This window comes from Pipra filicauda, unplaced genomic scaffold (assembly GCF_003945595.2).
Source record: "Pipra filicauda isolate LSUMZ 115617 unplaced genomic scaffold, ASM394559v2 scaffold544_size365909_pilon, whole genome shotgun sequence".
Taxonomy (NCBI): domain Eukaryota; kingdom Metazoa; phylum Chordata; class Aves; order Passeriformes; family Pipridae; genus Pipra; species Pipra filicauda.
Window position 1 is genome coordinate 62,113 of NW_024104692.1, and position 10,999 is coordinate 73,111.

Genomic DNA, 10,999 nt, shown 5'->3' on the forward strand with positions numbered 1-10,999 from the left:
ATAACCTTGAATTAGCATCCAGAGAAAGAGTCACACACTCTCCTCTAAGAGAAATTCTTTTAATTTAGTGAGAAAAATAAGATATTTTGGCAAAAAGTTTTACAGGAGCAAAATACAACCAAGAAAAAGCATTTCATGAAAACACTCAGCAAAAAAACCCATTCCAGAGAATCAATATACTAGCTTTAGTAAAACACAATGCATTGGTTTTAAGTTGACCACAGAGAAGGAAAAGAGTAAAAGAAGAAAACAGATTAAAATGGCAAAGAAGGAGAGAAGAAAGAGAGAAGAAGAGAGGGGAAAGAAAAAAATGGTTACCGACAAGATCTGATGGTTCATATGCTTCAGGTTGCGGGAGAGAAGAGAGAGAGAGCTCGCACAGAGTCTCATGTATTTATGGAGTTCGGTTTTCCCTCCCAGGCAGGATGTGCAGTCAGTGCCTTCCAGGCCAGAGTGAGAGGTGCTGTAGCCAGTCACAGGCTCCAGGGATGTGGGGTGAGTGGGCTACCAGGCAGCTCTGCCCTGACTGACAGCCTGGCCCTTCAGCTCTGCAGTGTGCTCTGCGTGGGTGCAGCCGTGTTGGCTGCAGCCCTCTGGCTCTGCCGTGTGCTCAGCAGGCTGTGTGTGACACGGCAGCCTCACCATGTACCTGCAGCTGCAGGCCCAGCCCTTCCCCACACACACACTCTCACAGTGAGTTGGTTCCGACCCATATCAATAATTCAGTGAGACTCGGATCCAGTATGTCACACAAGGTAGTTGATTTTGTTTGTGGATACCCACTGTTTACTGTTTTGTACCATTTTGCTATGTCGAATTACTGTTCTGATTTGAAGCAAAAATAAGCATCCCTTCCAAACATGCTTGCAAAGGTAAACAGCCCAGTGATGCTGAAAGGAGACCAACATCAGGCCAAACAAGGAGGGAGGGGAAACACCAAATACCAAATCAATAGATACCCAATCTCCTTCTCCAGGGAACTGATTGGGACTATGCAGAATCAATTTAGTACACCTGAGTTGTCATAAAGTAATCCTGAATCAAGTTCAACTGGTGGGGCATAATTGTTTGCACAAATTGTCAAGGAACTCTCGTATGAGACAGTACACTGAAGTACAAAATCAGTGATATGGGTGGACATAATAGCTGTGGGAAAGTATAAATGTAACTCGTGGGGAAAAAACGCATCCATTGTACACATAGACGTGCTCTTTGTTTGGAATGGGGATTTTGCTGTGCATTCTAACAAGGAGAGTCTTTGTGCTTGACTGAATAAAAGAATGGTTTTAGATTTCTGGTCCAGGAACTGTTTTCCTATAGCTCTGTCCTTCAGGACCCTTGTCCCCTACACAGACCAGCATCCATTTAGAAATAGTGAGGGCTCTGTGACTGCGACCATCTGACTATGCCCTGCAGAAGTGAATAAGGATTTTTTTTTTACAGCTCTGTTGAGGCTTACACCAAAGAAGTATAATTATCTATTAACATCAGTACTCATTTAAAGTGCAACTCTCTCTTGATATTGCCATACTGCCATTCCCATTACTTTCTACAAGACTTTCCCATAAGAAACGTACTTTTTTTTCCCCCTCCCTCTATTTTTTTACCCTTCCTTCCATGTAGACGCTGTCCAACTTTTTTTGGTAGAAAAATTTTAGTAAAGATTTAAACCTGAAAGCTACAAAAGGTGGGGAGACCAAAATAGCAAGGACTGTCTCCTCTGCACAGATAAATTTTCTTCTTCTTATGAAATTTCCAGTATAGCAACGATATTTTTTTCCCCCGAGTCCACTTACAGTTTGTTGAAGGCAATTAAAGTGGCTGTTTTGTACCAGTTTCCTAAGAAATACTTAAGAAAAGCGATCCAACCCTTTGTGCTCAAAACACACTGAAGGGTTGGGTTTTATCTGTGAGGAAAGAGAGCCCTGACAGCAGGACTTTTTGTCCTTTTAAAATGCCCTCAGATGCCATTCACAGGAAGTGTCAGTCTGGAAAACAATTAGAAGCTGATTTACTGCTGTGGAGAAAATGTTCAGAAGCCTTGAAGTTGTCAAACATTTCATCCCGCTGCAGTGGTGCTCAGAGAGGCAGTAAAAAGAGAGGGATGAAGAGGCCATCACATAGGGAGCCCTGGTTTTTTCTGATGTGGGTTGGACGGATGCTCTGTGTCCCACAGGACAGGCTCAGTCCTAGCCCTGGGCAGCAAGGTGAGGGGTGGGCACAGGTGTGAGGAGCTGGGAATGCTGCTCTGGGATGGGGGCTCTGATGCCCTGGCCCAGCTGGAAACCCTTGTGGTTAGGCAGCAGGAGCAGGAGCCCCACCACGAGCCTCTGGCAGGAGGGGTGGGATGCTCACGCCAGCAAAGATACTGCGTTTTTCACAGATTTTGTATTTTTAATTAGCAATTAGCATTTGACTCCACAATCTAATTAGATAAGAAATTATCTCATTAGATTTCGGGATGTTAATTTGTGTTGTGTCTGACTGCTTGTTTAAATGTGTTTGGTTTTAATCCACAGTTGGAGAATCCTGTCTCAGATTTCTGTGCTGGATTAGAAACCAGTGTCCTCTGCCAAGAAAGACTTTTGTAATAACTGACTTTCATGCCCATCTTTTATTTATTTTTGTTTTAAACTACACTAAGAGGACTGATCTTATTAAATTGCCTAGTTCAAGGCATTTTCTGTAGATCTTAAATATTTATTTATGACCTTTTTCATTTTTGTAATATAATTTTAATAAGTATAGAGGTCAGATTTCAACCAAGTAATTCAGTGCTGGTATTTGGAGATCCTGAGCTTTGTCATCCCATAGTTTGGCTCTGTTTGCTTTTTATTGTGAATAGAATGAGATAAGGAGAAAAATAACTGTATAGCAGTCCAAACTCTGGTGGAGGAGCCAGGTTTCCCCTGGGGCAGAGCTCTACATCAAGTCAGAGCAGTTGCAGTATGACTGAAAACAGTTGTGCCCTCTCTCCCCCCCTCTTTGGCTTTCACATGCCATCCCGCACATCACCCAGGTTTTGCAGGAGCCTGCCTTAACACTGGCTCTTTAGGAGCCATCAGAGCAGGGGCATTACCAAAACCCAAGTACTCAGACACCACCTTAGCACAGTGTCAGGAATAACCACAGTGTCCAAAGGGCCTGGAGAGTTTGCATCACACCTACATGTCTCCAAAAGTACAAGAGGCATTTGAATATGTGCTTCCGTGATTTTGAAAAGTGGCCCCAGTGGCAATCAGGGGACTCCCCATGCATAGGGAGTGCTGTGATTCCTCTGTGGTACCAAGGAAAGTCACCGTAGCCCTAATTGTGGACCTGCTTTGTCTATGAAGTACAAACCTTTTTTGAGGAAATAGCTTGGGCTGTTTTATAGACTAACAGAAAATACAATAATCTGAAAAATGTTTTGTTAGTGAGGCACAAGATAATCCAGAAAAAAAATAACCAAATCAAAATTCTTCCTAAATTTCATTATTACTGTGTCTTTTGTTTTTCTGCTTCTTGAGTGATAGGGATTTTGTGACCAATAGTCTATAGTGAGAAAGGAGAAATGAAGTGCTGAACCAAATGCCTGAGTCATCAGCTCCTAGGAGCTAATGCTGGAGCTGGGGCAGCAGGGACACCTGGATGGAGCAGAGGGACCAGGCTGCCCACCCTGATAGGTAAGCCCTGGGTTTATAGCTGGCCCAGCACGAGGACATCCCTTCCTACCTGGTCCCCTCTTTGTGGCCCAGAGAATCAAAGCACAAAGTGGACACAGGCTTGGGTTCCTGCTGGGAGCTGGTATGCTGTTGGAGACAGTCATGGACTGCTTCTGCTTCCAGAGAATTCCAAAGACATATTTACATTTTCATTCATTCATAATTAATGTAGTGACAAATAGCCCTGCTGAAATAGTGCTTCTTTCCCATCCCAGTGCCTGTCTCAAGCAGTATCTGATGTTCCAGTTATTCCATGGCCTAAAGAAGCTTCTGAGTGTAACAATACACAGGGGATCAGTGTGCTGCTGCCACATCCCAAGAGCTTCAACCAAGGAGATGGGGTCACCCATAGACCTGCAGACAGCACACCCTACCAAGGCACTGCAGTGGGGCCCTCCTCACCCAGCACTGCAGTTTCGTAATTCCTGGGCCCTTTTTGCCTTTATCCCAGTGCTTTGAGCCAGGTTAAAAGTGATGACATGATCAGGAGGGGTCCCTAACGAAGGTAGGCCCTCGGCAGACACGGGTGGGATGGCAGGATGAGCCCTCTGCCTCGCGGCAGATTCGGATGAACAGACCCTCCTCGCTCTGCTCTGGCTAGGGAAGCAGCGTAGGAATTTCCAGCTGCTGTCATGCTTGGTGAGCTCTGCTTGTCTTATGTCCTTGGATTTTACTCTTCCTGTGGGTCTCCTTCACTCCTTTATCTCCATCTTTTGAGAGTGATTCATGCATTGTTTCATTTTAAGTCAGTTCGGTATCTAACCATTCTACTTTTCCTTTGTTCAGCATTTAGGTTTTGAAAGTCAAACAGCCTGGGATAGGCTTGCAATCACTGCATTATCAAATTATCATATTCCTACATGAGACAGCCGATTGTTACTGCCAGAAACCCAGAATGCTACAAAAATGAACTCTGGACCAAGGGGAGATCAGGGAGGGGAAGTCAAACCACGACAAAAAAGAAGAAAGAACTTGAACAATTAGCACACAAATATTTATAATCTCTTCTCTGCTATAATACCTCCTCCATGCTTCTCTAAAATCTGGAAAAAATCTGAAATCTGGTACAGTATCTTAACAGAAATCAAGAGAAACAGCACTCAGCAAAAACTTCCACCATCTTGTAAAAAGCTGAGGAGCCTGAAGCACCTATTGAAGGGGGGAAAAAGGTGGACACTAAATATTTGGTTAAAGATGACAAATGAGTTCATTTTGATGTCATTTTCAACCCAGTACCCACCTCTAACAACACCACCTGTCATGAATCACCACATTAGCTCTTCAACATAAGAAAAGGAAAAGAACTGAGGAACTGTTGAGTGTGAGCCAGAAAAAGCAACACTGTACTGCATGATAACATTTCACTGACTTGAGAAAAAAAGAGACTAAACAAAAACCAACCTTTACAAAACAAATACAATTTCAAGAACTCAGAAAACTTTATGAAATGTAATTGAAAAAAAAACCACACAAGGATTATATCAAGGAAATAGAGAGAAAGTAGAAAAAACACATTCTACTTGATCTCGTAGAGCGATTGCAGCTTGTAATCAGAAGCACAGAGATACAGCATCATCCAATATAACACAAAAATAAATAAAAATGTAGTCAGTAAACCAGAATATTTTTAAAATCTCATTAATTCATGGTGACATACAGCTGTACAAAACTAAGAATGAACTAAGACTGAACAAGGTAAAAAGAACCAAAGATAGAATAAATTGTACAAGCAGAATTCACCCATTCTAGACAGATTTTATATTTCACCTTCAAAATTTAATTTAAACTTTATTAAACATTAAACTGTATTAATTGAAGAATCTTGCAGTAGATACTCTAAGGTGTTCCTCTACAGTTTGTCCCACTGCTTAATGTGCCCTGACCTTTCACAACTTTTTTTCTAGCTGTTGAAATTAGCCAATATTTGAAATGTTGTTTGCTTTTTTCCTCCCAAGTAATAACAAGTTATCAAAGCATTCCTGTAGAAAGGATGCTTTTACTTCCAAATGTTTCAACTTGTATGATTAACATGTATTAACATGAAATGATTTACACCTATTTTACAATACTTGGGTTATTCTTTGAAAATTCTGACCGAACCCTGTTGCATTTGGTCAGGCCCTGCCCTGGCAGGCTGGGGCTGTGCCACTGGTGAGAGCACATCTCTGCACAGCCTGGTGGTTCTCCCACAGGAATTCTGCATGGAAATACACTGCAGTGTTATAGAATTAATCCTGAAGATTTGTTTGCATTTTTCCTTCTATCTTTTGAAAGCTGAAGGAAGAATGACATCCAATACATTTCACACCTAACAAAAAGATTAATTCTGGACTTATTTTGAGAAAATTTCAAGTGCCTGGAAAATTTCAAATGCAGCCAGGCTCCAGAATGTCACAGTCCCTGCTCCGTTCCTGGGAGAGGAACTGTTGTTGTCCTGAGCCCAGGCTCTTTACTGCAGGAATCTCCTGTTCTCACACAACCCTGCCCGACAAGGGCACAGCTTCTCTCTTCCATGGCTGCTGCTGGGGACTAGCAGCAAAAATCTGGCATTGAGGCTTCAAGAGACCCATCTGATACCTTTAACAAAGCCTTTGCTGTCATGTTATTCTGTGCAGAATGTCGGCAAGGCACAGTCTTGTCCTTCACCTTAGAAATACAATCTCACCTTTGAGTTAATATGATATATAAACTTCCTGACAGCTAAAGTGGGGATTTTCTGGCAGTGCCTACATTTAAAAATCAGAATATTCCATGACAGAAATAACACTACTGTTGCCACCAATAATAACTATTATTATTATTATTGATGTTGTTATGATTATTATTATTGTTACTACTACTACTACAAAAGGAGATAGTGCAACTCAGTTCATGCAAATAGTCCCAGCAAAATCAGTTAGAAAAACCATATGGAATCAGGGTGGCTTCTTGAATGACTCATTACACAAACAAGTCAACATTGCAAACATGAGTGCTTCATATAGACAGAAAATATGGAGAACAGCACTTGGCCTGCTAAGTTCCATAACACTTCCTGGCTCAGACTGCTTCTCAGCCTCTTTGTACATTTTAATAGTGTGGTTTTTAATAAGTTAAAATGATCTGTTTGGTTCCTCAAGAGAATGAAAGTCTTTGTTAAAAACAGATTGTTGCCTCAGTTTTATTAATTAGGAAAATTATAACCCACAATAAAATTTTTGAATAATTTCTTCTGACATTGAAAAATGATGATGAAACTAGAGGAAAGTCAAAGGGGATATATTCAGGCATTACGGTTTTTCTGTACCTTCAGGACTTCACATTGTGGATGTGAAGAGACACACGTGTAAACCTTAGTTAGGGAATATAAGCAATTTTATCAGAAGCAATTTACAAATTAAATCCTCAGAAAGGATCACCTGGCTCAAAAATCTTCCCAGGTCTATTGACGGTGGCTGATCTCTCAAGGGCTTGGTGAAAGGAGTGTTCAACAGTTATTGGAAAAACAGAGAGAGACACAGGTAAATAAACTTGAAATGTCAAATAGATATAAAAGAGCTCATTCTTACCTTGCTGCTCCTGAGTAAAGTCCACAGAAACCTCGCTGGCAGCTCTGAAGCCTCAAAAAGAAGCTGCTGCAGAGAGCACAAAGCTGGAGCTTGCAAGGAGCAGGACTCATAGTCTTAAATACAGGCACACCCTGAAACATCCAGTCTGAACTATTTCCAACCCACCTCTGTGGTTTGGTTTTGGTTTTACTATAGGTCTTGCTCCTCGGCATCCCAAAGGAGGTGGTAGAGCTGTACTTGGCTCCTGGATCACGCAGAGTGACAGGGAAGGTGGAGCAGTGTTTGTTTCTCTGTGGTCACCCAAAGAAGGTAGGTGTGACACCCAGCTGTGGGACCCCCATCCAGTGTCCCCAGCATGAGCCTCTTGTCGCAGAGTTAAGGGTATCAGCATAGTACTGAGCTGTCACTCCAGCAGTAATCATGATCTATCACTGGTTGCAGAGGAATTTTACCTTAGCTTTTGGACACAAGACTTCATGGCTTGTGTTGCTTCACATGGAGAATTGTATTGTCCAGAGAAACTGCAGATTTCCAACTAAAAAAGTGAATGTGTGAATTCATCAAATGGGTGTTTTTATAGGAGTTATTTATTTAATGAGTTCCCCAGTAACTTTGGGGAATAGAAGTTTGTAGTCACACTGAATAACTGCATCAAAACAACTGTGGAGAATTATAAAAACAAATACTATCTCCCTGCCCCCAAATAACAATAATCTCCTTCAAACAAATGTGTGAGAGCACACATCAGGGTGGGACGTAGCTGCTGAAGCCATGGCATGTGATGAGGGGCCCCAACACCACTGTCCCAAAACACCAACAGCTTCTGGAAGAGTGAGCTGTGCCCTCCCAGCCACTCCCAGCAGCTGCATGGGAGAGCAATGGAGTCTCCAGAGGGAAGCCTGTTTGGTGTCTGACCCAGGAGAACAGGGTCTGGTTGTGGACAGCCACAGGGGACACTGAGGGCAGGACCCCCCACCCTCTGTGCCCCCATAGTACCTTCCTGCTGACTGCTTTGCCAGCTCTGGGAGTCGTGAGGAATAAACCTTGACAATTTTCATAATTGGGGAATTGCTTATCCACATTTTCTTCAGCTGCTTCCTGGGCACTTACCAGGCCTGTCCCCCAGCCTGTGAGGGACAGGAACGGGAACCCAATGACTCAGGGCACTTTGTGTCCCCACTGCTGTGGACTTGTCAGGGGACATCCCTATATGCCTATAAATTCCTACTTTATGGCCTGTTTGACAGGGATGGACAGTCTTGGAAATAAGGAGAGTTGGAACTGATTCTGAAGTGGGACTGGTCTTCTGACAAAGGCACTTTTTCCTGGACTGTTGGCATTACAGAGTTTTTGAGAGCGCACATTCATTTTCCACACGAGTGTTTCCGGGTGTAGATTTGTGATTCTCCAGACACAGGTGGATTTCTGCAGCTTCTTTACTGAAATGTGAATATTATCTAAAGAAACTTGGGCTGCCAAAATGAAATCACATGTAATGAAAAGACTTGCTGCTTGGAGCCTGTCAAAACCCATTTGCTATTTTGGGTGGCATTCAACAGCCAGCAGTAAGAATTTGATGGGCCTTTATTTCACACCTTCAAAGAGCTTTAAACAGCTCAAAAGCCCAACTGTGGAAAACACCGGGGAGGAAAATATAAACAAGTGTGAGTGCAAGTAAGGACGGAACAGGCACTGTGAGAACAGGTGTCTCTGAAGCTTGGTGGTGCCCAGGGAATAACAATGGAAGTGCTTTGAACTGACCTTTTTGCCAGTGCACACCACATTCAGCAATAGTTACCTCATAACTCTTTATCATGGGTTAAAGTAATTACTATGGTAAAGCAACTGCATGTGCATTCTTCTACGGATGTGACAGAAATTAAAATGGCTGTAAGAATTTAGCACTGATCATCAGTGTTGGCAAGTTATGCCTTTCACTGAATCACTGTCACATATGAAGGCTTTAATTGTGCTATATAATTTTCCAGCCACAAGCAACCAAAAAGAAAAGATATGTTTCTTTATTACAAGATTTTTTTGTAATAGGAGTTAATTTGGTTTGCTGTTTCACCTTTCTCAGTAGGAATGTCCTTTATACAGAGGATTTATCAAGCACTTTTGATGTGCTTGACCACTGAAGAAGTGATCTACATTTCACAGATAGAGCTGCTCACCTTTATAAATTTTCATTGCTATTTTGTGTTGGGGTTTTGGATGGATTTGTTTAATTTCTACAGTATTTCATTTTGCCCTTACTCCTAAATTGCATTTATAAGAGAAGGCTTCCAGCTGAATTAATTGTCAAACTGCCACGCTTCTCTTTCGGCAAGAGCCAGCTGGGTCAGGCTCTGTCTGGCCCATACAGGTGTTAGAGACAGAAGATGTCCAGTTCCTCCCTCCACTGTGAAGCTCAGCAGAAATCACAAGCAAGTGTTGGAGGAGCTGGGAGCCATCAGTGTGGAGTGTGTACTTCACTTCCCCTTGGATTGGGGCTGGCTTAGCTCCTTGTTTTAGGGTAATGCTGCCAGAACAACATTCACAGATTCACTTTCCTCTTGTGCTCTTGATGTCCTGGGCATCAAGAGGCTCCACTGATTCCCCTGTTTCACCTGGCTCCTGGCCAGCTATGTCCAACAGGGTGTCCCAGCATGAGAAGCAGCAGCCAAAGGGCCACAGCTCAGGATCTGGTGAAGATGCTGTTGCTGTGGCCCTGCTAGGCACAGCCAGGGATAAGGAGCTGATACAGAAAGGTGATAGGGAAGTCTGAAGTGGGACTGACACATCTCCAGCCAAAATCAGAGTCTTGGAAGCCCTTTCTCAGTTGCTGCTAAAACCTGGGGTCTTAAAACACACAGGTTGGGTTTTTTTCCCTTGCAATATGACTGTCCTTGGATACCTAAACCCTTCCAGAAGGTACAGCAGCAGGCCAGCAGCCCCAGGGCGCACTGCAGGCAGGCTGAGGGAAATGCCTCCATGAGGTTTAGTGCTGGGACATTTCTCCCTGAACTCTTCACTCCTCGGCCTAGAGCAGCTGTAAAGAACATTTCTGCAGAGGTGGTATTGGGCAGCCCAGGAAGGAACTGTGTCAGCTCCCCCTCCTTGAGCTGCAGGCCTTCGGTCACACCAGGATGGCTGGAATATAGAACTCTGCTTGGAAGCTTCAATTAACCAGCCTACTAGATGTTAATGACAGTTCACATTTTCCTGCTTCATATTACTCCTAATCAATTTGAATAACAGATTGCCATGGAAGACTGAATTAAACTATCTCTGACATTAATTCCATTTTTGTTTTATGTTTAATGATATAAAGCTGCTAACTGCATTATAGTTACTAGTGATGGATTTTCAAGAAAGCAAAGCTGTTCCAAGTTTCTTTAAAAAACAAATGAATAGGAGGATATTTAGTGGGATTTTTTCCTTGCAGATTTATGTCCTGCCTAGGAATCTGTAGGGACATAGAGTAAGTTGATGTAGAGAAGCTTCTTAGTGCCAAACATTTTGTTTCCTGATTGTTGCTGAGGTGCAATGCTACTTTGTGTGATACATAAATAATTGTGATTTGTGAAACAAATGGGTGATTACATCAAAATAAAACAAACAGATTGTAAAACTTAATTACACCCTCATAAAGAAATAAAACAGACCCTCACAAGGTCAAGAGGCCTAAAACCTCCTTACTATCCTAAGAATAAAATATAGTAGAACTTTAAATCTTTAGGCACCTGTTCGTCCAAGAATGCATGA